We start from the raw sequence: 27,630 nt of genomic DNA on the forward strand, positions 1-27,630 counted from the left end.
TTCAGAATGCTACATTTTGAAACATTTATAGGGGGAGTCTCGTGAGAGTGCAATGACTGATTTGACCCATTTGTTTTCAAAAGTATAAGAGAACCCCCATGGTAGTCCACAACAAAATTTATAGTAACCCAATTGCAAAACCACAAGCTCCACTGAGGTTGAAAGGTTTCAAAATTTTAATTTTTGGTCAATTCATTCAATAAGAAATTGAAAAAATACGCTTAAAACAATTTCTTGAGCTCTAAATATTCTCAGAATTGCTCAAAAATGGCCAAAAACTAAAAAGTACATTACATACGATCAACCTGCTACAACTTTGGGATTCATCTTTTTCAGTCGTGAGTTGAATTTCAGATAATTCTAGTTTTTTTTTCACCTTAATTCCACCTTAAATGGGGCGGGGATGACTTAGGAAGCTGAAATTGGGATATACATGTTGATCATTAATGAGAGTACTAATTAATGGTACCAATGATTTTGGACCTTTTTCATCCATGTGGGGCCATATTATGCCCCTCCAAAAAATGACTTTTCTGTAATTTTCAACTTTTTGACCCTCTCCATCTCCAGAGGTAAACTCTACAAGTAGCTCTCAAAATAATTCATTCCCCAAGTTTGACTTTATTTCATCAATTAGAACAGGTTCCAAGTCCCAAGTCATAAAAATATAACTTCGAGGGGTCGTAGCGCCATCCCCCATGGGGCCGAGGTAATTGGTCGATGGCTCATTTGATAGGTATTTGAGAGGAGATGAAATGATTACTAAGCTCGTTCTACTCAAAAGTTGATATTTTAGAAGTTTTTGATAAAAAACTGATTTTGGGAAGCTTTGATCCACTTGTGGGGGGGCGGTAGCTGCAGGGGTAGGGCCAGGGACTTTTTGTACATATGTTGTTCACCACACCGCCCTAGACAGTATTCACCAAAAAAACTTTTGATCGCAATTATGTTTGGGGTCATCCATTGTTTCCGCCATTTCACTGGTCTATAGTAGTATAAACACCAGCAAGCATGAAAACTATTAAATTTCTACGATCGTAATTGATTTTTATATATTTTTATTACCTATTACACAGTCAATTACATACTTATCTATGTTTTTTTCTTTCTTCTAGGTAATTAAAATTCATAGCAAGGTGTGTGCCTATATAAATCTCGAACGAATTAGCAAGTTTGGGATACTTATTCACTCTATCGCAGTTCTTTGTATAGCATCAGATAAAAAGTGATCACGATAATATGGAGAAACTTACAATTCTCGTGATAGGTTTATTGCTTGTGTGCGCCGCAGCATTTCCACGTAAAGTAAGTGAAACTTTGTTATTGGTAGTCTACTCCAAATAATACAACTTTTAAAGCTGAGATGAACATTGAACATATCGAAAAAGTTGAGACGATTTTTTTTTTCGTCTTCTTCGTTTGAAAAATTCCAACGATGAGGGAGGCAAACGATTACGAGGAAATTCAATTTTTTAAATTAAGAGATCAAAATTGCGCAAACTGACTTATTTTCGACTTACTCATACCACACCAAACTCATCTCACTACTGTGTATACCTAAACATCTATCTACATATACCTCGTAGCTATAGGTACTTATTTGTAATTAAGTATGTAGGTAAGATAAGTAGCAAAACTAGAGGAAGAAGCAGCAATTTTACGCACAAAGTTTCAAAATTTTGTCTTCATTGCAGAAGGCGATGGTGGAATCTGACAATAAGTGCCATATTTATGGAAGAACATTCACAGGCCAAAAGCCTTGCGAGATGATGTGTAAGAAAGAATGTGAATCCCAAACATGCGGCGGATATGACAAATGTATGCAGTTAAAGAACGAGCCTGAAATGTATGGGTGCTTTTGCAAGAGTTAATAATCAATATTGTGCATATGCGCATCCGGTCTAATTCTCAACTATTGTGACCACTGACCAGTTGGATCTAGGCTTTTTGTCCCATTATATCGCAATAAATCTATTCTTAACTTGATAATTTTTTTTTATATATATACATGTAAAAACCATACATTACGAGATCCGTTTTATATAAAATCGGGCATTGCGAGATCCTGAGATCCTTTTGCCGGATCTCGCAAGTTCTCTCATATGCCATGGTACTCGTGAGATCCGGGGGACCCTGTACACACATTTTCAGCCGGATCTCGTTTTACCTACTATTTATATACTTATATACAATTTTTGAAAATAGATAAACGACGCATCTTGCGAGATCCACCCCCAAATCAGGTTTAGGCCATTGGTGGATCTCGGTTTATGCGGATCGCGAAATTTATGGCGGCAATGCATAGAAAGGCACTGTTTACACACTGGAACGTGCGTTCGAACGAAGTTGTAGGGTTATTATTTGAGTTTTTAGCATTTTTCGAAATTTTTTGGGTCGGATCTCGCAATGCCTGTGTATATGTCGGATCTCGCAATGTACTATAAGACAGTATATATAGATATGTCATGTTCCCGGTTATGAATTTTATATCCATGTGGAGTAAGGTAAGATAATATATAAAATATACTATACATTTAAGATATTGAGTCTTTATGTGAGTAAGTAATTTGAAACTTGCCAGTGTCTTCATTTCAAAGGCGAATTCTACAACAAAATGTACAAACAATGGCTAAGAATGTGCATGAGTCGTCCATCCAACTATGATATAAATTGAATTCTAAGCAAACACTTTAGCTTCACACCCAAAATTTGTAGTTGAGCAATATAGATCAATGCTATTGGGATAAAAATGATGAAATTTAATTTTAATATCTTTTTTATTGTCTAGGTACCTATTACACAGTCAATTACCTACATACGTACGTATCTATGCTGTTGTTTTTTTGTATTCTTCTGGGTAGTTAAATTTCATAGCAAGGTATGTAAGTGTATTATAAACTTCAAGCGAACTAGCAATTTTGAGATACTTAAACATTCACTCTATCACAGTTCTGTTTCTAGTATTAGATAAAAAGTTCAACACAATGGAGAAGCTTACAATTTTCGTGATTGGTTTATTGATTGTCTGCGTTACAGTAGTTCCAGAAGTAAGTGAAGCTTTTTTATTAGTAGGTTGGTAGGTACTATCAATTGAAGCAAGTACTCATATGTAAGTAAGTTTGATAACACTGAATAGGTACACTTTTCATTGAAAAAATGTGGCTATGACATTGACAGCACAATTTGTTGGACACAGTTTGTAAGTGCCTATCGACCCAAATAATGTCAATTTCACTCTGTGATATTGTCTAATTTGGAAGAAGTGTGCGAAATTTTCTAATAATGATCAAAGTTGTAATTTTAATCCCCCCACCCACCACCACCAAATTTTTTACCCCTTAGAAATATCTTTCAGACTGAACTATACAGATTTTTAAAAAAATAGCGAGTACCTGATCAGCCATCAGGGACTAAACTAGGTATTGTGTGTGCAGGGGGAGGGGGTAAGATCAACCAAAAAAATTGCCAATTAATTATGAGAAAAAAATAGCATTTCTACCAAATAAAAAAGTTTTTTAATGCAAAATGAAAGATAACTCAAAAATTGCTCACAGCCTAGGTACTAAGTACATATGACTTGTAAAAAATTTTTGATTTCATTTAGTAAAAAAAAAATTAAAAATGAGAGAGTGATATATGCCTTAATCGTCTTAGCGATTCTTAATGTAATCCCTCTTTAAAGATGTATGTGATTTATATACTTACAATTACGTTATACTCCAATCCTGCCGGCCATCAGTTATGAAACAATACAACCTAAGTCTGTCGCCACCCTTAGCATTGGTAGAGCACAGGAGAGGCAGAAAATGAGAACAGTGTGGGTAAGTGATGAAATGGCACATACCTTTTGAGTTGAAAGACTCAAAGCTACTTGACTGCAATTTCATTGCAGTTAATTGATGAATATCTATCTGCCACATGTGTAAGATAAGCTCATGCGAATGATAGGTATAAAATCAATATAAACCTTTAAATATCATTTTAATTAATGCTTGATTCACTACCCACTTGACAATAGATTCGCCGATAAAAAAAGCCAGTGAAAAAGCCGCCTCAAATATGACAGTAAATTTACCATTAAAAAAACACCAGGAAAAAAACGGCCGTTTAAAACAGCTGTTTAAATACCTAATGCATTAAATCGCTGAATAAAAACCTGAAATCTACAAAAAAAATTTAGCCCAAGCGGAGATCAAACCCAGCATTCCCGCTTGACGATCCAATGCTCTAACCACTAACCACGCAGCTATATCATTGCAAGATGATTATTTCTGTTTTCAAGCGGTATACATGTACTGCACTTTGTACTTTTATTCAATTTTTTAAAAAGAAGTTGTGAATACCCATTGCGCATGTGCACTATAATCGGTGAATAAAAAACAGCTGATTTGTGAGAACCGGCAGTTCAGCAAATAAGAAATTCTGCCATTTGCTGGTCAAAAATGGCTGTTTAAATGGCTGTTTTTATAAAAAGTAGCTTTTTCTAACTGGCGTTTTTTCTACGGCAAATTTACTGTAATTTTTGCGCGCCTATTAAACGGCAAATTTACAAAAAATCAACCGGCATTACGGCTTAACCGGCAAATCTCTTGTCAAGTGGGTAACGTGAGTCGTCTAGTGGGAGCTGTCTCCTACTTAACTATAAAATATCTGCAAGTATTTTATATTGATTTCTCTTATTTGTACTTTTTACAACGAATAAATAATATTGACATGTCTGGAGATATCTATTTATTTGCGTTTAGACCACAAATAGTAATTTGATGTGTATAGGGTGATCTGGTTTTATTCTAAAAGCTCTCAGACTCAATCATCTGTCTAGCAGGTAAATCTCACTCTCTAGGGAATGAAAATTATCTTAACCACCTTAGGCAAAAATTATAATAATAACCTCTGTACCTAATATTACGAGATCTCACTCTATCAAAAATTTAATAAATTATCCCGAGGGTAGTGAGGGCAGAAGCTTTTGAAAACACCTATCTTGATAAGTCCAGTGCTGCCTTTTTTCAAAGTACAGTCGGCCCCGCTTATTATGGATCCGCTTAATAAAATCACCCATTTAATGCAATCAAATGGCTTGGTCCCGATTTTTTGTACCTAATTACACAGAAAATCACTCGTTTAATGTAATCAAACTCCCCGCTTAGCAGAATAGTTTTGTGAAAATATTGAGGTATTATTGGGAAAATGGCTTGTTTTTTCATACTTTAAATCAAAAATTTTGGAATTTTTCACTTATTATTCTCTTATTTTTAAATTTTGATTTCTAACAACTTTCTCTCTAGTGATGATAAAGGGAAAAAGGTCTAAACATTTGAAAATTTGAAAAATAGATATGCGACGCGACCAGCGATACCATACCATATGTCGGCAAACATTTTTTTCGTTTTATTGTGGTTCCTGGTAGTGTTTTTCTTCCTCTTTTCAATGGTGCAAACAGATTTTCAAAATATTAAAATCTGACAAATTTGCAAAATTTCAAAGTTGCATATTTTTTGAAATTCAAAAACCAAAATTCTGAGAAAAACGTTTTTGAAAGTTTGGGTTATTTTTGTAACATTTTTAAAAACCAGTGAACAGTATTTTTTTTTTTTTTGATTTTCTTCATCTTTTAATGGTTTTACATCATAATATTTTTTTTTTTTTGACATTTTTTTATGAAAAGCACTTTTGAAAAAACCGGTTTTTCACCACTAAAACGACGTGTTTGAGATCGGTGGGTACACCCATTCCAAAGTATAAGCTTCATAGTATATGAATCGACAAAAAAATTTTTTTTGATATTTTCTGACTTTTTCCATGAAAACGCGATTATCTCAAAAAAAAGTTTTCCAACTTATGGTATGGTATCGCTGGTCGCGTCACATATTATGTTATGTACCTAAATCGCGAATTTGGGAGTACCTATTGTACCTAATTTTAATCCATCTTTTTAGTATGTATGCATGTACATTGTGAAGTTGTAGTAAATTTTTTTATGTGAAAATTGTGTTTTTTCAAAAGTTCGCTTTATAAAATCACCGGCTTAATAAAATCAATTTGCCTCGGACAAATGTAACCATAATAAGAGGGGCCGACTGTACCAAAAATCAGATTGAAAAAGGGAAAGTGAAAAAATATAAAATTTCTCCATGGTGTTCATTCTCAAAAATTCTAAAAAAAAGACGAAAACAACTTTAAACACTGATTAACATATCAAAAAATTGCGAGGTAATGATTTTCCTGATCTCAATTTCAAAAATTCCCATAATTATGAGAAAATTGAATATTTCATCTTGAAGGATCAAAATTGCGCAAACCTTATTTCCAACTCACCCATATCCCATATCACATCGAACTCATCAACTAGATCTACCTAGCTCCTAGGTACCTACTTGTAATTATACAGTTATGAGAAAGAAACATCACTTTTATCAGTAAGTATAGCAGTTTCAAAATATCCTCTTTTTGTTGCAGATTGAATCTCGACGAATAGACTCTAGAATGGAATCTAGAATGACGTATTGTTGGGTGGATAGAGTATGGTTCAACGATGAAAAGACTTGCATGATGAAGTGTAAAAAAGGGTGTGAAGGATGCGGCGGATTTAGAAGCTGTAAGCCTATAGCTGACGCGCCTATGGGAACGCATGGTTGTACTTGCCAGAATATGTAATGTACCTGTGATCACAAGCCCACAAGGTGAAAAGTGCAAGTATTGTGACCAGCTGATGTGGGCTGGCTTTTTGTGCTATTATAATTCATATTAATATTTTACATTTAAATTAATCTTCCAATTCTTTAGGATTAAAATATATTCTTGATTTACTTAATTAATCTTGATCCTTATTCAATTATTAAAGATATATTATCACAATATATCCATTCTTAACACAACCCATTTATTTATGTCATAGGGATTCAAATTCATGAATTTTTATATCATTGCAGAGAAGGTAAGGTAGGTAAGTAGATCTATGCATTTCCGCATTTATTTTTTTCATCACGATTCTCGAAATTAAAAATCATTTTATAGCCCCCTTCAATTTGCAAGTTAGACAAAAAGTTAATTTTGTTCGTTTTTCAAAGTATTACTGACCCCCAAGGTCAAAATTGGATTTTGGCTCTTAGATTTTGTGGACGTATTTTGCCCCTTCAATTTTATAGGTACCTACTTAGGCATTCAAAATATCAAATATTCGTGTTGTTGAGTAATTTGACACTTGTTAGTGTACTCTGATACAATTGAATACCTACTAACATATAAGCAATCACTTATGATTTTACATCCGAAATATGTGACGCGACCAGCGATACCATACCATATGTCGGCAAACATTTTTTTCGTTTTATTGTGGTTCCTGGTAGTGTTTTTCTTCCTCTTTTCAATGGTGCAAACAGATTTTCAAAATATTAAAATCTGACAAATTTGCAAAATTTCAAAGTTGCATATTTTTTGAAATTCAAAAACCAAAATTCTGAGAAAAACGTTTTTGAAAGTTTGGGTTATTTTTGTAACATTTTTAAAAACCAGTGAACAGTATTTTTTTTTTTTTTTTGATTTTCTTCATCTTTTAATGGTTTTACATCATAATATTTTTTTTTTGACATTTTTTTATGAAAAGCACTTTTGAAAAAACCGGTTTTTCACCACTAAAACGACGTGTTTGAGATCGGTGGGTACACCCATTCCAAAGTATAAGCTTCATAGTATATGAATCGACAAAAAAATTTTTTTTGATATTTTCTGACTTTTTCCATGAAAACGCGATTATCTCAAAAAAAAGTTTTCCGACTTATGGTATGGTATCGCTGGTCGCGTCACATATAGCGTTGGGCAATATTAAGCAAGCAATCAACATTAAAGGATATTAAACTTCAACGATCGTTACCAATTTTTGTATTTTTTTCACCAAGGTAGGTACATATTTTATTATTTTCATTACTCAATTAGGTAGTTACCTATGTTTTTTTCTCGTTTTCTTTTAATTAAAATTCGTAACAAGGTGTGTAGAATCATAGGTATAAATCTCAAACGAATTAGTAATTTTGAGATAGTACATACCTACTTTTTCAATCCTATGTACAGACGTAGGTAAAACGTGAACACTGAAGTATGGGTAAAGCTACTATTTTCGTGATTGCTTTATTGATTGTCTACGTCACGGTAGTTCCAGAAGTGAGTGGAGCTTTTTTTAAGTACCTACATAGTTGAGTACCATCAATTAAGAGGAGTTTGATCACTTAGAAATACACTTTTTATTGAAGAAATGTGGCAAATCGAGATATCGTGAATTTCGAGCGGAGTCAATTTGAAAACTGCAAATGCTACAAATTTGGAAAGACCATCATTTTGAGCTGAATATTTACCCACAAAAAATTTTAGCCACCAAGGTGCTCCTGGAGGAGAGAAATGGACCCTATAAGTGGGGGCATTTTCGAAAAACCCGTGTTTTTTTTAGCTTCTGTCGTCACCTAAAGTCTCAAATGAAAGTATTTGAAATTCTACACCAATCTATGCTATTGCGATGCCATGTCACCATAATCCAATACCTTTTTTAGGGCTCTACCGACCAGTTGGAATTTTTCAACTTGCTTGCTTATTTTTGTGTAAATTCGTATGTACCTTACCTATTGTCTTCGTTGCAGATCGTATCTGGAGCATGTACTACTAGTGGAAGATTATACACCACTATGGGCAATTGCATGCAGATTTGTAAAAAAGCGTGTAACACCATGGAATGCGGCGGATTTAAATCCTGTATGCAGATGAAGGAGCTGCCTATGAATCAGTATGGTTGTTTTTGCATGAGTTAGGGAGCTATGTGCAGAAGGTCAATAAAAGAATTGTTTATATCGCAATAAATTCATTCTTAACTCGATTAATTTTATTTATAATCATGTTCACATTCATGATTTGATATCGATGTGGAATAGATTCCTACATATATATAAGGTAGTACATTTTACAAGACTGAAAAATTACTTAGGCTATACTTACAAGTGAAACTTGTCAATTCTTCACTTCTGATTTGGTTCACTGAAAGTTCATGCGATTTAGGATTTTGATTTTTTTATGACAGCTTTTTCAAAATTACACAATCTGAAAAATTTGCTGGAGGGCCCTAAAAAACCTCAAAACTATCACCGATGAATTCGATATGTAAAACATGAACTAAAAGTCAGATTTCCATCAAATGATATTTTTTAAAGAAGAAATATTACCATTTTGAATATTTAAAAGTTCACCAAAGATCGGAAAATGAGATTTTGTTATTCAATATTCGGCTATGGGGTGTATTTTTGAACGCTCTTCCAATGACAAATGTCCTCATCGACAATATAGTCTATTATTGAAAACATATGTAGATATAATGCAATTATATGCGAAAAATAAATAAATAATAAACAAATACAAATTTATATGAAGGTCCTAAACAATTTACAAATTTAGAAAAAGTGTTGCCTGTTGACAGTCGAAAAACGCCCTATATAGTCCGGCATATGACAATAGGACTAATTGCACCGCCCTGCCGATCCTCCGGGACAACTTTTTTCTTAAAGAGGACATCCTAAGGAACATTTTAAAGCAAACTTGCCAAAAAAAAAGTTGACCTTACTCATAAAATGGCGGCCATTTTGATTGACAGGTCAGCCGAAATCGAAGATTTTGCGTTTTAACATAGGACTTGCACGAACTTTTTCGAACTTTACAAAGGTAGATCGAAAGATCATGCAACAATTTATCATCTGTCAAAATTTCAAGTGCTAAAGTGCATTTTTCGATTTTTGGTGAATTTTTGAAAATCGAATTTAGGCCAAAAATGGGGGGAAAAATTAAAATTTTACCAAATTGACCAAGAAAGCTGAAATTTGGGATATACCCTATTTTCGACATGCCAAATCGATTGGAAACGGTTTCAACCCGTTTTCAGCAGTTCTGGAGTCTCCAACAGATTTTCGAAACTCGAAATAAAATTTATTCTAAAAACTAATTTCAATACGCTACGAAGTACTGATGCAGGTGAATTTCAAGTCGTTTTGGATCCTCCTGCGACTTTCCAGCAGATTTTCGAAACTTTAAATTTTCACATAATTTCATCAGATGGAGATGGTAAGCTAGGAAATTTACTCTACTCTCCAATTTTAACACCCTCTGAAGACGACTTCAGGTGGGTTCAAGTCATTTTAGAGCCTTCAACGACTTTTTTGAAAACTACTGGAGCCTCCAGTAGATTTTTGAAACTTGAAAGGGTATTCCACATTAAGATAGGCGAAATGGCCCTGTTCCCAGATTTGGAAAATTATGATGGATTATTGTTGGGTACCTCCAATGAAAATTTTTGAGCGGAATTTCCGCCCCCCAACCCACCCCCCTCGGTCTGTATAGCCAAAAAACGCGTTTTTTACGAGAAAAATTCTGTATCCATGAGTTGTGGGAGAAAATTTTGGTACCGTGTGGAATGTGTAGGGGAAGCATGGGTCTTTTAACACGATTTTTTTCAAAATTTTTTACCATAGTGGTGGGGGTGAAATTGACAAAAGAAAACTTTGAACCGCCACAGCTCCGGAGTGTATGGTGTATCCAAAAGGTTGTTTTCGCCAAAATGTGTCTTTTTACTAGTACTTTCTTACTACCAATCTATAAAATCGAAATTTTGTCTGCAAAAGGGTCATATTTGCAAAAAACCCTGGAAAATACGCGTTTTTTGCGTTTTTTTGCAAAATAATGCGGAATATGCGAAAAATACATGGAACAAAAATGTTTAGCGTGAAATTTTACCCTAGAAAATGTGTTCACAAGGTTGTAAAAATGCTCATCTACCGAGCTACCAGCCCGCACACGCCGCCTCTTTGCAGCAAAGTCAAGAGATGAGGTATTATGGCACCTGCCCTAGCGTGGTCCTTATTTTCGAAGTTGGAATTTCTTTGCTCCCACCCCCCCAAAGTTGTTCCATTTGATGAAAAAATGAATCCTACGAAGTTTCAACCCTCTATGTAAAAAAAAAGTGGTGCTAGAATGCCCCCCAATTTTTCAAAAAATTGAAAAATGGAAAATGATGCAATTTTTTTAAATTTTTGATTGTTTTCAATCTATCGCACCCCAATATTCCCCCTTTGAACCAAAACAGCCACCAGAAATTTTTTACCCCCTCCCCTGTGAGAAAACAATAATTTGCCATTTTGCTATACCCCACATTGGTTCAGATTGAAATTTAGCGCGCCAAAAATCAAAAAAATTTAGTGCTCAAATAAAATTCAAAATTGTGCCAAAGTATTAAGTATAGTCTAGAACCTACATATCCAGAGTATTGAGACTTGAAGTAGCACTGTTGTTGCCTAATCTATGAGACAAGATGTCACTACACACATGATAAAAATAGTGGTTACTTGAGGGTGTTTTTAAAATGCATGTCTTTTCCAGTCATCATATGCAAAAGTAATAACCCAATATATCATTTTAAAGCTGAGTTTCTCTAGTTTCGCATGGTGTATGTGTTTTTTCATTTTTGTTTGATGGGTGCTTTGATTTTGCAAAAAAAGAAAGTACATTTTTTGAATTTTTTCTACTGATATTTTAGTGTCAAACTATTTCTGTCCAAGAGATACCAAAAAAAACTCATTGGCATTTAGAGGGCCCAAGTATCGAGTTTAACACTATGCATACACTTTTTCCACCTTCTTCCACCTATGGCTCTTTTTACACATTTTAGATTTCACATAATACAGCCTAAATCATCAAAAAATATGAATATTTTTGACACACCACTCAAAAAATTAAAAAATGTACCTCTCATCATCTCCCTTTGAGGACTCATTTTGAGGCTAAGCTAAAGAAAAATGTTAAAAACGAATTTGGAAGGCAAAAATATGTAAATTTTGATACCCCACTCGAAAAATTCAAAAATTTACCACTCAGAACCCCCCTTTGAGGGCCCATTTTGGGGCTAGGGTAAAAAATGATGTTAAAAACGAATTTGGAACGCAAAACTATGTAGATTTTGACACCCCACTCAAAAAATTCAAAAATTTACCCCTCAGCACCCCCCTTCGAGGGCCCATTTTGGGGCTAGGGTAAAAAATAACGTCAAAAATGAACTCAGCGTCTCAAATTACCCCTTATTACACATCTAGAAGTTTACAATATCGAAGTTTTGATTTTTGGTGCGCTAAATTTCAATCTGAACCAGTGTGTACCCTACCGTTGAAGCGGAAAAATTTATGGTCTCAATTTCGCTGAAATTGAAGTATGTTGGAGATTGAGCGTTAAAATTACCCCAAAAAAAAGTTCAACCCCTCACGTGCCCCTGCAGTGAAACTGTGCCCCCCTCCAAAGTAGGGCCATTTGGGGAAACTTTTTTTTTAATTTAAAAGTACTTACCAATACCCATTTTTTCCGAAAACGGATAGCACTCAAAAGGTGCGATTTGAGATTATGAATCGAATAGCGTAATCAGTTTTTTGATTTGACCCCAGCCAACCCCTCCAAAAAACGCTTGAAAAGTCGCAAATAAGCGTTTTTTCGCTATTTTAATTGAAAATATACTTAGTTGATTTAGACTTTTAACGTGATTTCATGACTATGATTAAGTATTACTTTTCACATTGAAACAAGTGAATTCGGCTCGTATTCCAATCTCCACTTCTTTCCCTTTCCTGAGGGCGCCCCTGCCCCATATTCCAAACTTCCCTACCACCTTGAATTCCAACAAGAAAAATCATGGAATAAAAGTTGCTTCTTGGAGAATTTTCTAAATTTTGGTTCTTACAAAAATTTCATTTGGCGCTACCCTTGGGCCCCAGATTACCAAAAACAATTTCCAAAAAAAGTCAAAGAATGATGTTTTTTCATTTTTTATTTTAGGTAAGCTGCTATAAAATCTTGTCTTTGGTCAAAATGGCCGAAACTATTTCCCCTTATTTACCAGAATTGTCTAACATTTTTTCCGCTCCAATGGTCGGTATGGCAAAATAGCAAATTATTGTTTTCTCCCAGGGGAAGGGGTAAAAAATTTCGGAGGGCTGTTTTGGTTCATAGGGGGAATATTGGGGTGCGATAGATTGAAAACAATCAAAAATTTAGAAAAATTGCATCATTTTCCATTTTTCAATTTTTTGAAAAATTGGGGGGCATTCTGGCACCACTTTTTTTTTTACATAGGGGGTTGAAACTTCGTAGGATTCATTTTTTCATCAAATGGAACAACTTTGGGGGGGTGGGAGCAAAAAAATTCCAACTTCGAAAATAAGGACCACCCTAGGGCAGGTGCCATAATACCTCATCTCTTGACTTTGCTGCAAAGAGGCGGCGTGTGCGGGCTGGTAGCTCGGTAGATGAGCATTTTGACAACCTTGTGAACACATTTTCTAGGGTAAAATTTCACGCTAAACATTTTTGTTCCATGTATTTTTCGCATATTCCGCATTATTTTGCAAAAAAACGCAAAAAACGCGTATTTTCCAGGGTTTTTTGAAAAATATGACCCTTTTGCAGACAAAATTTCGATTTTATAGATTGGTAGTAAGAAAGTACTAGTAAAAAGACACATTTTGGCGAAAACAACTTTTTGGATACACCATACACTCCGGAGCTGTGGCGGTTCAAAGTTTTCTTTTGTCAATTTCACCCCCACCACTATGGTAAAAAATTTTGAAAAAAAAATCGTGTTAAAAGACCCATGCTTCCCCTACACATTCCACACGATACCAAAATTTTCTCCCCACAACTCGTGGATACAGAATTTTTCTCGTAAAAAACGCGTTTTTTGGCTATACAGACCGAGGGGGGTGGGTTGGGGGGCGGAAATTCCGCTCAAAAATTTTCATTGGAGGTACCCAACAATAATCCATCATAATTTTCCAAATCTGGGAACAGGGCCATTTCGCCTATCTTAACGTGGAATACCCTTTCCCCAAAATTTCATCAAACTAAGATGGAGAGTCGAAATTCATTCTGCAAACTAATTCCAATACGCTACGAAGTTGACTGCTGGTGAATTTCAAGTCGTTTTGGAGCCTTCAGCAACTTTTTGAAAGGTTGTAAGTATGATGTTTTTTTGTAAAATTGAAATTTCCTAAAAGTATAGCTGGATGCTTCAAAATCATTTGAAACCACCATGTATGCGAAGTAAATTTCTGCTTGCCAACTCTATTTGATAAATTAATGTTGGGGAAATTTGAAGTTTCAAAAATCTATTGGAGACTCCAGTAATTTTCAAAAAAAAATCGCTGGAGGTCCTAAAATTACTCGAACCCACCTGAAGTCGTTTTCAAGGGTGTTAAAATTGGGGTGTAGAATAAATTTTAGTTTTCCATCACCATTTGATGAAATTTTGGGGAAATTTCAAGTTTCAAAAATCTACTGGAGGCTCCAGTAATCTTCAAAAAAGTCGTTGGAGGCTCTAAAATGACTTGAACCGACCTGAAGTCGTCTTCAAGGGGTGTTAAAATTGGAGTGTAGAGTAAATTTCCTAGCTTTCCATCTCCATTTGATGAAATTTTGTAAAAATTGAAACTTTCAAAAATCTGCAGGAGGCTCCAGTAATTTTCAAAAAAAAAAATCGCTGGAGGTCCTAAAATTACTTGAACCCACCTGAAGTCGTTTTCAAGGATGTTAAAATTGGAGTGTAGAATAAATTTCAGTTTTCCATCACCATTTGATGAAATTTTGGGGAAATTTCAAGTTTCATTAATCTAATGGAGGCTCCAGTAATCTTCAAAAAAGTCGTTGGAGGCTCTAAAATGACTTGAACCGACCTGAAGTCGTCTTCAGAGGGTGTTAAAATTGGAGTGTAGAGTAAATTTCCTAGCTTTCCATCTCCATTTGATGAAATTGTGTGAAAATTTAAAGTTTCGAAAATCTGCTGGAGGCTCCACAACTGCTCAAAACGGGTTGAAACCGTTTCCAATCGATTTGGCATGTCGAAAATAGGGTATATCCCAAATTTCAGCTTTCTTGGTCAATTTGGTAAAATTTTAATTTTTTCCCCCATTTTTAGCCTAAATTCGATTTTCAAAAATTCACCAAAAATCGAAAAATGCACTTTCGCAGTTGAAATTTTTACAGGTGATAAATTGTTGCATGATCTTTCGATCTACCTTTGTAATGTTTGAAAAAGTTCGTGCAAATCATATGTTAAAACGCAAAATCTGCGATTTCGGCTGACCTGTCAATCAAAATGTCCGCCATTTTGTGAGTAAGGCCAACTTTTTTTTTTTGGCAAGTTTGCTTTAAAATGTTCCTTAGGATGTCCCCTTTAAGAAAAAAGTTGTCCCGGAGGATCGGCAGGGGGGTGCAATTACTCCTATTGTCATATGCCGGACTAATAAATATTATGGGCTCACAAAATATTGATAGGTATTAAAAAGGGTTTTGTGTCAGTATCTCAGTAATTCTAGAACGAAATGAGTGAAAGATTTTAGCAAATGTGAAAGATTCATTTTTTCAATCGTGAACTTGAAATGCAGTTCATTTGTACGTATGCAAGTAGGCACATAGTAGGATCCAAAAATAGGCACTTACATAATTGAAAAATATTACCCTAATCGAGCAATTAAAAATTTCGGGCAGCTAATTAGGTACCTACATTTCGACGATCGTTATTAATTTTAATATTTTTTTGATCAAACTAAGTAGCTAATATCTTCTAATTATTTCCCATTACACAATCAGTTAGGTAGCCATTTTTTTCCCAATTGAAAATCGCAGAAAAAAATATTCCTACTTACTTTAATAGGTACCTGCCAATCTCGAGGTGCATACTTACCCTTCTATCAAAATTACGAGTAAAACGTGAACAAAATATGAGTAAAATTACAGTTTTTGTGATTAGTTTATTAATTTTTTACTTCACAGCAGTTCCAGAAGTAAGTGAAGCTTTTTAGTAGGTACCGAGGTATTGTTTTGTACCATAAATACAAGGGGGATGAGTTTGATCGATTTCAAGTGATGAAACTCATCCATACCCATACCAGGTTGAACTCACCTGCACTAGCTATATCAATTACAAATTGTGTATATTTTTTTTTACCAACTTGTAATAATATCAAAACTAGAGAAAAGAACTTTGTACACTGTAATTTTTATGGTTTTCCTATACTTACATACAAGTAGTTTTATAATGGAGTGTTTGTTGCAGACGGAATCTGCTCGTAGATGTGCTGTTAATAAGAAAGTCTACCCCAATGAAAACGCTTGCTTGGGAGAATGTCGTGATGAATGCAATGACAGTAAAAGATGCGGTGGATTTCTTGCATGTTTGAAGCTTAATGATAGGGAAGGGTATGGTTGTATTTGCGAGCATTCATGATTGATAGGCATGTGTATGTATCGTGCACAAGGTTCAATGTCCAGTAGGTATTGTGATGAGTTTATTTAGGTTTTTTTTTGTTTTTCTCGTATAATAAATTTATTCGTTGCTCAATAATTTTTATTATGGTAATATGTACATATGTTGGATGTTCACATTCTTGAGCTTGGCATGTAAAGTACAACAACAACAAGAGGTATCTATACTTACTTACATACAGGGTGCCCAGAAATATCGAGTACCCCTAAAAAAGTTTTCTACTAAAATACTTTGGTTGGTCACAGTGAATGATAATAATGATAGCACATGATTGGTTGTTGGACTGGAGAGATAACATTCCACCAATCATATGCATCTATTTCACGTTGCCAAACTATATTTTTAATGAAAAACTTTTTTAGGGGTACTCGATATTTCTAGGCACCCTGTAGGTATAGTCATTATTTAGTAGGTACGCATGGAATGATGCCAGCTGGAATACTCATTTTTGACCACTTTCAGCCTCCTCATCCTTCATCAATAAACATGTGCAAAAGTAAGTATGTATGTACTTTCGAAATTGGTTGCGTTAAAAAAAAAAGGATTCTCTCAATTAATTGAAAAAAAACTTTTTTCTCCTTCCCCCCATAAAAAAAATTAATAGGACTATTGAAATAGCAGCCTCGCCTGTACTACAAAATCAACGAGTAGGTCAGTGACCTTAAGAGCTCAGACACAGGGGCCAATGACCTTAAGAGGCTAGACAGGAGGGTCAGTGACCTTTTTTTTTTTTTTTTTTTTTTTCAAACACCTCGGACGCACTAGGCGCCGAGGGTTTGTATTTATTTAAAAGAAAAAACAATCTTAATTTTAGGGTTACTAATATTAGCTATTCTATAATACAAACTATACCTTCACCCCAAAATTAAGATTGAGGGATGGGAAGGGGAATTGGGGGGGGGGTGTGAGACGGATCGTCCACCCTGACCCAAACCCCTACTGTCCCCTAGGCGGTTATGCCTAAGGCTCAATCTCTGCCAAGTTCCAGGAGTCGTTGCTCACATGAAGGGGGAGTGATTTCGCTTAGGGGTGATCCCAACAAGTTGGGGCCCCTAGTTAAAAGATTGTGAGTACATTGGGATATTTGTGGGGCGGTCAGTGCACTTGCTACTTGCTTCTCACCAACCACCCACAATGAAGATTGTTACGTTTTTTCTACACTAAAGCTAGGCTATTATATATAGTATTAAATATCTTGATCCAGGTTGCATCTTGGAAAACTTTGACGTTTGGATGTTTCTGGCTTCTTTTTCTTCCATTTCATTTGGATATGATATAATTTTGCAGGATAAAAAATAAAAGAATATAAAAAATTAAAGAAATAACAAAATATCTACAAAAAAGGGAAATTATTTACGTTAATGGATTTAGGGGTCATACTTAAACAAACTAGCTTAAACCTAAAACCCTAATTACAATTTTTACATGTACAAATATGAGGTAGAGGGTGTCTATTTATAATTCTTCGGCACTAACCACCTTTTACAAACCAGAAAATAATGAAAAATTCATATACATCTTGAAATATAGACAAAATTGGGAATCGGGTCGCTATTCGGGTAACTATCTGGTACTGGCTACACTATCTTCTCAATTGGCTGCAGACTCTGACTGCAATCGGAGATTTCTTGAAGAACTTGATTAGAGGGTGTCTTACAAGACGTCTCCAGTCCATTTTGTCCAGTCCGCAACCCAACCTGGGTATAGCCAGCATCTCGATTTGCAGTTCAGAGCATTTTTTGACGAGGTTTTTCAACGTTATAAGGAAGTCCCTCTTCGTAGGTTTATCGTTGTACTTCTCTTTCGTTACCATGTATAGCACGAAATTTGTTGTTTTACAGCCATCGAGCTTACCTTCCTTTCTGGTTTCCACTACCTCCCATACCAAAGCCCCCCGCTTTCTCAGGTTGTCCCTATCACCAAATTTCCTAGAAATTTGCTTTGTCACACCCTGAGTCATCTGGAAGTCGGTGCTGATACAATGTGCCAGTGTGTATTTCGGAAAGCAGATAAGCAGATCCTCTTCTATTTCCTCCAGCGTAAAGACGCCGTTGGAAGTTGTCACCAACTCCCCCCAGCTTCCCTTCCGGAGTTTTTCATTGAGTTCCTTTTCTTTTCTGTCTAGTAAGGTGCGGACAGATGGTTCAAGGACCTGTAAAGGTTAGACAGGCACAGATGACAATGGGAGGCTAGACAGGAGGGTCAGTGACCTTATAAAAAGCCAGACAGACGGGCCAATAACGTTAAGAGGCCAGAGACTTTTGAGAGGCTAGACAGGTAGCTCACTATAGCCTTAAGAAACCACACAAAACGGTAAATGACCTTTACAGGCCAGAAATGAAGACATGCAAACACGAACAGACAGACAGACAGACAATTTTCTGAAAGCCAGACAGAGGAGTCAATGACCTTAATAGACCAGACACGAAGTCAGATGACCGTATGAAAGGCTAGACAGGTTGATAAGTGACCTTGAGAAGCCAGACAGGCAGGCAGGCAGACATATCTGACTTTGGGAAGCCATATACTGATTGGTAAAAACAAAAACCAGAAGAGGTTAGACAGAGAGACAGACGATCTTGGGAAGCCATACTGACAGGTCAATGACCATAGGTTGATGTTTCGTATAAGGTGAATGTGACATGAGGTGAATAAGGCAGGCCTAAATTGGATAAATAGACCTATTGCAAGAATGAGTGTTACCTACCTATAAAATAGGCAATAAAACTACCAATTTTCAATGATGTTTGATCCAAGGTAGGTACCTATAATATGTAATATTTTGTTATACCCTTCAATTTAATACCTACCTAGTTTGTTACCCACCTACGTTTTTTTTCCAACAGTGGTAAATACCTAGTGAATAAAACATGCGTAAAAATACGGTTTTTGCAATAAGTGTATTACTTGTCTACGTTGCAATAGTTCCAGTAGTAAGTGAGCTTTTTCTATTATCAAAAAAAATGTTTGAGCAGGCGACTTCTGGCCAGGGGCACAAAAACCTTTATTATTTATTATCCCATTTTGAGCGAAAATGAAAAATAATCCAAAAGTGACCTCGTACATACCTAATCTACCTACAGAATGGATTAAATAAATCTCACAAAAAATTCAAATATCTCGACGAAAATGTTTTTTGGTCATATTTTAGAATTCTTAACCCAAAATTGGGACATGATTTTCGGAATTTTCAAAATTTATGTATTATAATTATATTTTTCTGCAAAAATTTGATTTTTGAAGCACTTTTTTCCTATTGGACTATAGGCTAAGAAAGGAACATCGTATGCAAGTCTTTAATATACCTACCGTTTTTTTGCAGATCGAATCTAGGAGGTTGAGATGTCATATTTTTGGTCAAGTGTACTACAATCGTGACAATTGCTTGATTAGTTGCAGTCGAGAATGTAATGCCGAAGGATGCATCGGATACGTGAGATGTGAGTACAGAGTGATCGAGAACAGGGATGCGTTTATTTGTATTTGCGTGACCAGGGAACTTTATTCAAAATGAAGGAAGTATTGTGATGATTTGATTCAGGCTTATTGTGATTTAATAAAAATTCATTCTTGACTCGATGACTTTTATATTTATTGTATTGCCTAACCAATATTAATATTCAGCAAATCTGTATAGTAAAGTAAGTCGACTGGAACATAGAATAACCTGAATCACTTTTGAGGACATAGCAGCATTTGAAGACAACGTTTCTGTATTAAAATAGGTACTATGAAAATCATATGAAATTTTTTTCACCCATCATTAATTGCATTTCTTTGTTTATACTCGTCATTTCAACAAACTGAAATGGTAATAAACAACTTTCAAGAAATATGCAGAAGCATCTGTCATAACCAACCACTCTCGTTCGTCATTCCATATTAAATCGATGAAAATAATCGTCGAAATAGCGTAACGGATTCGAGATAAAACACCAAGTGAAATATTCATAAAAGTGACTAATGCGTAAGTCATAGGTAGGTAATTAAATCAAAATTACAAAATATTCAATTGAATTGATCATCGATGATCGCAATTAAAAAATGGTATTCGATTTTATTACCTGCTCTACACAAATAATAAAACTGGAAAATAAATTTTCCTATCGAATTGAAAATATAAAAGTATCCGAGTAAGGACCTATAACGTGAAACTTTACATTTGCAAACATAACATCGTCTGCTTGGCCTATTTGTGGAAGAACTCCAGACATGTGTAAAATTACAATTTTCATCATCAGTTTATGCATCGTCTACATTGCAATGATTACAGAAGTAAGTGAAGTTTTTTCATACCTTAGTGGTTCGTAGGAAAGTTTTCAAGTTAGGTATTAACAATAACATAACGCTTAATTCTACTTGTAGGTTTAAGTTCTAATATCGTTCTGATCGCTATAATGATCAAGATCAATATCAATACAGTTTCATCATAATCGGAAGCATCTTTGTTTCAGGCTAAATCTAAATCTGTAGATAGAACGTGTGCTTTTAATGGTAAGCAACACCCCAGTAAAGATAAGTGCTCGTGGCAATGCTATGTAGACTGTAATTTGGACAAGAGATGCGGCGGATACGTAAAATGTATACCATCAGAGGAAAACAAGAAATGGTTTACATGCGTTTGTGAGAATTATTGATTATGTGCCCAACAAGATTCAATTTCAAGTATTGTGATAAGTTAATTTAAGCTATAGGTATGTATAACAATAAATTCATTGTTACCTAACTATAGGTACCTAATTGACTTATTTTTTTTTTTTAGTATCTCTTAAAATTACAACGGCCGCTTTTAGCCACAATTAATTATTTTAACATTATTTACAATATTTTGTGCATGAGGGGTCCAGTGGTCCCTTATGCATAAATTTTCAATCTAGGATGTGTTTGCGCTTCAGTCTCCAGACTGAGTCATTGTCCATGAGTTTTCTCAACAACAGCAGCAACGACAAAATCACCGATGCAACTTGCACCAGAATAATTTTGACATCAATCCGCAAAATGTGACTAGCCTGGGTGCAAGAATCCGAAACTACGTGGAATAGCGAGCCCCATACGCTTTGTCAAAACTCACTCTCCTCATCAAATTCAAAATTGACTCAGTCTGTATTGTTGTTTTTCAAAATCGTGGATCCTCCAGTGGAGGGGGAGTTACGCTGTGGCTCTTTATAGGAAATCCACCTATCAAAAAGAAAATTATAGATATTTTTTGTAATTTTTGAAAATTTTAAAACAAAGCACAAGCTATCGATGGCCTGGTTCAAATACCACTCAAGTCCTGGATTTATACATAATAAAGTCCGACATACTTACTAGGTTTATAGTATAGAAAAACCACATTAGTACAAAAATTTCATCAATTATAAATTTGAAAACCTCATAATGTCATCTTGATACGCAAAGTGGCTATGGCTAACTCCATTTTTGTAAATTGTTCAGGAAATGCAAAAAACAGCGTTATCAACTAAGTATTGATGGGTGTTACATAGTTGAGGTTATTTAAGTAAAAGGCTACTAAAATTTTTTTTTCACTTGACACATTTTAAGCCACTTCGAGTGGAGTTGGATATTTTTCCCAACTTCAAACACTGATACTACACCAATGAATTCACCTGAGGTAATTTTCAATGTCGGAAGTTACATACGAAGTGTTCACCTTTCAGATGGTGTTCATAACTCATTTTCATGTAGCGTAAAAATGAAACAGTTTCACATAACTAAATACTCAGTGTGTTATCATTTAGTAGAGTCAGATGATTTTCCTGACTTTAACCACAAATAAGATGGGCCTGCATATAGGTGTGTTTTGAAGGTTTCAACTTATGAATTAAGTGAAGAAAAATCAGATGGCACTCATAACTCATTTTGGTCAAAAATTGGAGTTAGCCACTTTGTGTATTAAGACGATGACAAGTCCTTGTTAAAAACCACATAAGTCGTATGTACCCGTACAACAATGACCATGCTAATTTCGATGTGAATGTCGACCCATCCACATCCGTCACTTTTGGATGCCACATGTCAATGTGAATTTCGGCTCTGTGTCAAGCCAATTGTTGATGTAATTGTCGACAGGGGTGCTAACCTTAATTATTTTAATTTCAATTACGGTTTCACTCCAATTTTTCCTTGGAATTTTTCAGTTTTAGGTTTGGTTTTGGTTTTGAAATTCAAAATTTCGGGTTTCGGTTTCGGTTTTGATCTCATTTATAAAAATTTTGGTTTCAATTTTGGTTTTCGGTTTTTTTCGGTTTTACATAATTTTTTTTTTCAAACATCTTCAATTCAAAATTTCTCAATCTCAGGAAACAAAGTATATTAATTTCATATTAATTCTAAAAAAGTATATATTTTTCAAGAACAATAATTTGTATAATTTTTTTAATACATAAATTTGTAAACAAAAGTCAAAAAAGTGAAAAAATCCCCCCAAAAAAATAGAAAAACCTGAAAAAACCCAAACCGAAAACCGAAAAAAACCGAAATAAATTATATCGGTTTAGCTTTCGGTTTCACTCACTCTGCTTCATTTTTATTGTTATGGTTTTTTACAGTTTTTAAAAAAACTATGAAATTTCGGTTTTTGTTTTCAGTTAGGGTTTGAAAATGGCTAAAATTAGGTTCTTGTTTGGGTTTCGGTTACGGTTTTCGGTTTTTTGCGGTTACAGTTAGCACCCCTGATTGTCGACCAATGTTGATCGGCATTTATGTCCACAATTGGCTCGACACGGGGCCAAAATTTACATCGACATGTGGAGTCCAAATGTGACGGATGTGGATGGATCGACATTGGCATTGAAATTTACGTCGACCTCCAGCTACGCAAAATTGTTAAATTTTATTAGTTTCAAAATTGAAATTTTTTCCAAAAATCATTTTCTCTTACACACTTAGGTTAGGTGGCCATTGCTCATGCTGAAAGCGAAAGCAGAATCCACGCGGGGCCCCCACCCACGAGAAGTACAGACAGAAAGTCCATATTCAGTACAGTTGAACATTATACTCTTCATACTGAAAGGCGCAATAGGTTATCTAAGAGTACTAAACTAATACATTTTCATGTCGACGACATGTCGATGTTGATGTTGATGTGAAATTTGACATCAACAAATACATCCACAATAATATCAACTCAATTTTTCAAATTTGAGAAATCTTTGAAAATTTGGTCGATGTTAGTGTCGATGTGTTTGTGGATGATCGACTTTCACATCGACATAACATCGACAACTCCAAACTATGGAAAAGTGAATGATTTTATCAATGCCATTAAAAAATTTTTCTCCCTTCAAACAAAGATCATCTTTTCTAATGTTTACTGAGCTTTTAAACACTGAAACAGACATTTTAATTCTGAAAAATTGGTCGACATAGTTGTGGATGTAAATTTTGAGCATCGAATTTCACATCAACATGTTGACATCGCATGTCAAGGTATCAGAAATAATGAGAAAATTTCGAAAATTTTCATTAACCTGGCTTCTTTACGGACAGAAGATTCCTATTGAATAACTCATTGGTCACTTTTCCATCATCATGTTGGAAAAAAACATAGTCGATGTAAATGTCGACGTCGACAATTGTTATAAGGGTAAGGTATGATGATGAAAACCTTGTATGTAGTCTTTAGGAACCTTTTATGTCCTTTCAAAGCGCTTTAATCAACTACCTACTTATAATTGAGGAGGTGGATAGCAGAACGCAATAACTCCAAAATTACGAAAATTGAGTTAGATATCTATCCTTATGTAAAATTCAACGGGGAATCCATTCCCGGTGTCAGATTTTGTCCATCAGTTGAATATCATAGCGCAATCGAGGAAAACAAGTCTGATTTTAGAGCTAAATGCATTAAAAAATGAGATTTTGTTTGCAAACCGCAATAACTCCACTACTTTTTATACATTTCAGTTGCGCAGATGTGGTAACACTGTTTTTTTTCATCGGGTAGATACTGAAACTCATTGGGTAGGAGTTACTAAAAAAAATTGTGCTTTCGTTCCCACTCTCTGAATGCTATATCACAGACAGGAATTGTTTGAATTTCGCATTTCAGTTTTGTATTGAAAATTTTCGATTAAACATACTTTTTTTCAATAATTTTTCAATTTCTTCAAATAAAAAATACGTTTTTTTTGCAGAAAAACACCCAAAAAAAAAATTTGCGTTCAAAACGCAATAACTTTTTTTCCTTTTCCTCTCTGTGCTTACCCAGGTGACCAAAATTTTGAAATTGAGTGGAAATTTCATTTATGGCACCCTCCCCTTTCATTTGACACCAATTTTGAAACTCGACCCCCCACCCCTCCCCTCCTGGCCATTTTTCCTAATTTCCCCAAAAAAAACAAAAATGGAGTTATTGCGTTCTGCTATCCACCTCCTCAATTAATCAACCTATAAAATATTGTCAGACCTTACTGTTAAGACCCCTAAAATGAGGAGAAGGTACAATTATGGACCCCTGGACATGGGCAAATGTGGACGGGATCACTCTTTGTTTAGAGAAAACTGTGGTAACTTACCTGAGAACTTACCAGTACGTTACCATGACATAAATTACCATAAGTTACCGCGGTAATTTATAAATTTTCGATAGAAATGTTGACAAGGGTAATTTTGGACGTTTGCACGAACTCCTAGAGCTGTCTAGATACAACAAGTTACAATTTGCTCATGCTTCTGGTGAAATACACTGTAGTTGTAATACAAACGAATTGAAACACAATTATTTGACCACTTCAATGTGTAAATAAATAGGTAGGTAGGTATTACAAATCATCAAAAGTTGTGTTTTTTTTCTTTTTGAATGCTGTGTCTGTGTGGTTTGAACTTGAACTTGAGAAATTATTGATGTTGAGAAAATGTGATTTCTTTACCATAGGTACCTAATTTCGTTCTTGAATTTTGCGGTTTAGGTTTTTCTTGTGAGGAAATCCTGGAAAACTGTGGTTTGAAATCCAAATTTCAGTATCTCAAAATCTCACATCATGATTCAAAACTGGTTTTAGTTTACTTTTCAAATTGAAAAATTTCCGCATCCACAGCTATCAAATTTTCCAAGGTTTTTGAGGGAGAAAAAATTGCTTAAGAAGTGAAGGAATTCCAGAAATTGTCAAAATCAATAAACTCGCTTTCCACAAGAAAACTACGATTTATTTTTTCATTGAGTCGTGATCAGTTTCTGAAAAACTTCCATCATCAGACACTGACCGAATAGGCGAATACCTACAGTAGATAATTGAAAATTTGAAAATGAAAACGAAGTCGAAACAAATGATACAAATAAGACGAAAAATGAATGTTGATGTTACATGTGTTAGGTGCCTACATAAATCAGGTCAATAGACCTATCGTCGTAGTAATTAGTGATTAGTGTTATCATTTATTGCCTAACATGTATTAATCAACAATTTTCAACGATTGTTGTTAATTTTAATGCTTTTTAATCGAGATTCGAAATATGTAGGGAACTAAAATTTTATTATATTTATAACCCACCTACGTGTATTACATACGTATAGTTTTTTGCTGCATTTTTTTTCCTGTTGAATTAAATTCGAGAAAATGTAGTAAGAATACGTACCTACGTGCCTCGTTTTCTCCAAATAATGGTAAAAAAGTGAACTCGATATGAGTAAAAATACGATTTTTGTGATCAGTTTATTGATTGTTTATGTTGCTGTAGTTCCAGAGGTAAGTGAGCTTTGTTGTATCAGTTTCATTTTATAGACACTTTTTGTCTAAATTCAATTCAAAATTCATGTGCACTTTTTGGTTTAACAAAAGATTACGAATTTCCGCTTAGAAAAGTCCAATCTTGAGAAAGCATTTCAAAATTTTCTTGAAATCACGAATTAATTAGGTAGGTATTAGTTCCTCCTCCAAATATCTGATTCTAGGTATATCCAGGTAAAAATTTCACCAAACTAAAAAAATGTTAAGATTAATACAGGGTGCCCAGAAATATCGAGCACCCCTAAGAAAGTTTTTCATTAAAAAAATAGGTTGGCAACGTGAAATAGATGCATATGATTGGTGGAATGTTATCTCTCCAGTCCAACAACCAATCATGTGCTATCATTATTATCATTCACTGTGACCAACCGAAGTATTTTAGTAGAAAACTTCTTTAGGGGTGCTCGATATTTCTGGGCACCCTGTATATCTATGTAGGTAATACCTACTCCTCTTATTAATGGATTCATAAAATGACTCAATAACACCGTTTTTGTTGCAGATCGAATCTGGCAGAATATGCGACGCTGATGGCAAAACCTTCTTTACTTATGATAGTTGCATAGTTACGTGCCATACAGGTTGTGCGGCCAACGAATGTGGAAAAATCAGAGCATGTAGGAAGGTAGTGGACAAAAGCGTAGATCCATATTATGAATGTATTTGCGGGATTAATAAGTACTCGTGAATACGAGCACAAGGTTCAATTTAAATTAGGTGCTGTGACGTCTTAATTTAGGCTTTTTGTAGACTAATAAATTTACCTATACTAAAAACTCGATCTTGAATGTTTCTTATTTTCATATTCTCATACCTACGATACCTAATAACGCAGCTATCAAACTACCTACATACCTAAGTTGAATTTTTGCCTTCCCTCCCCATCAAGGACCCATTTCGGTTTTTAGCCGAAACGTTTGCTTGATTTTAAAACTCTACTTTACAACTGATTTCAATTTTTACTCTCCTTGTCCGAAAGCCTTTTCTATAGTTTTTTGACAAAATTCCATCAAACAGCCCTCTCAATTCAAAATTATTTAAAAGTAACATTGCAATTATTAATTTACCTACCAGCTACCTATCAAAATAAGTTAGAATTTGGCGAAAAATTCAACTTTAAAAGAATTTTAGCCCGAAATTTGGGTTGTGATTTTTGGAATGTTTGAAAAGTGCCATGTGACTAACGTGACTTATTAGAATGAGATGGTAATTTTTTGAGAAATTTGATTACTTAGGTACCTAATATTTCGACGTAAATCGTATTTGATTATTTCTGAGGAGATACAAGTCCAAAATTGGGTTATGATTTTCAGAATTTAAAAAAAAGTTTCAAGCGACGTGTCAAAATTTATCAAAATTTCGGCAGAAAATCGAGAGTCTCCATCAATATATTTTTTCAAACACTTCTAAAGAATTTTGAGCCCAAATTGGGTCGCAATTTTCGGGATTTGGAGCAAGTCTCATCCGTGACTCATCCAAAAGGGAGATTCAAAAACATGTATTTTGATTCTCCACATGACATTGAAATACTTAATAACGTCAATTTTTGTATTTTTCCACTCAAGAGC

At 34.8% G+C, this 27,630-nt stretch overlaps 4 long non-coding RNA genes across 6 annotated transcripts; all 4 read left to right on the forward strand.

Moving 5' to 3' along the window:
- The first annotated feature begins 1,141 nt into the window (after nt 1–1,141).
- LOC135838997 (uncharacterized) lies at nt 1,142–8,863 on the forward strand. The gene is made up of 4 exons (XR_010557513.1): nt 1,142–1,305; nt 1,695–3,047; nt 6,460–6,946; nt 8,631–8,863. It is a non-coding gene; the product is annotated as an uncharacterized LOC135838997 (long non-coding RNA).
- A 6,764-nt stretch (nt 8,864–15,627) lies between these two features.
- Nucleotides 15,628–16,408, forward strand: LOC135841288 (uncharacterized). The gene is made up of 2 exons (XR_010557887.1): nt 15,628–15,848; nt 16,121–16,408. It is a non-coding gene; the product is annotated as an uncharacterized LOC135841288 (long non-coding RNA).
- Nucleotides 16,409–18,669: 2,261 nt separating this feature from the next.
- Nucleotides 18,670–19,904, forward strand: LOC135839003 (uncharacterized). Its single transcript, XR_010557517.1, has 2 exons — nt 18,670–19,263; nt 19,653–19,904. It is a non-coding gene; the product is annotated as an uncharacterized LOC135839003 (long non-coding RNA).
- Nucleotides 19,905–20,293: 389 nt separating this feature from the next.
- On the forward strand, nt 20,294–26,843 carry LOC135839002 (uncharacterized). 3 transcript variants are annotated; one of them, XR_010557514.1, is made up of 4 exons: nt 20,294–20,605; nt 20,785–21,024; nt 21,178–26,020; nt 26,565–26,843. It is a non-coding gene; the product is annotated as an uncharacterized LOC135839002 (long non-coding RNA). The 3 variants fall into 3 exon arrangements; XR_010557515.1 differs by having other exon boundaries at nt 21,208–26,020; XR_010557516.1 differs by lacking the exon at nt 21,178–26,020 and having other exon boundaries at nt 20,411–20,605.
- Nucleotides 26,844–27,630: the final 787 nt, after the last annotated feature.

This window comes from Planococcus citri, chromosome 3, assembly GCF_950023065.1.
Source record: "Planococcus citri chromosome 3, ihPlaCitr1.1, whole genome shotgun sequence".
In the NCBI taxonomy this organism is placed as follows: domain Eukaryota; kingdom Metazoa; phylum Arthropoda; class Insecta; order Hemiptera; family Pseudococcidae; genus Planococcus; species Planococcus citri.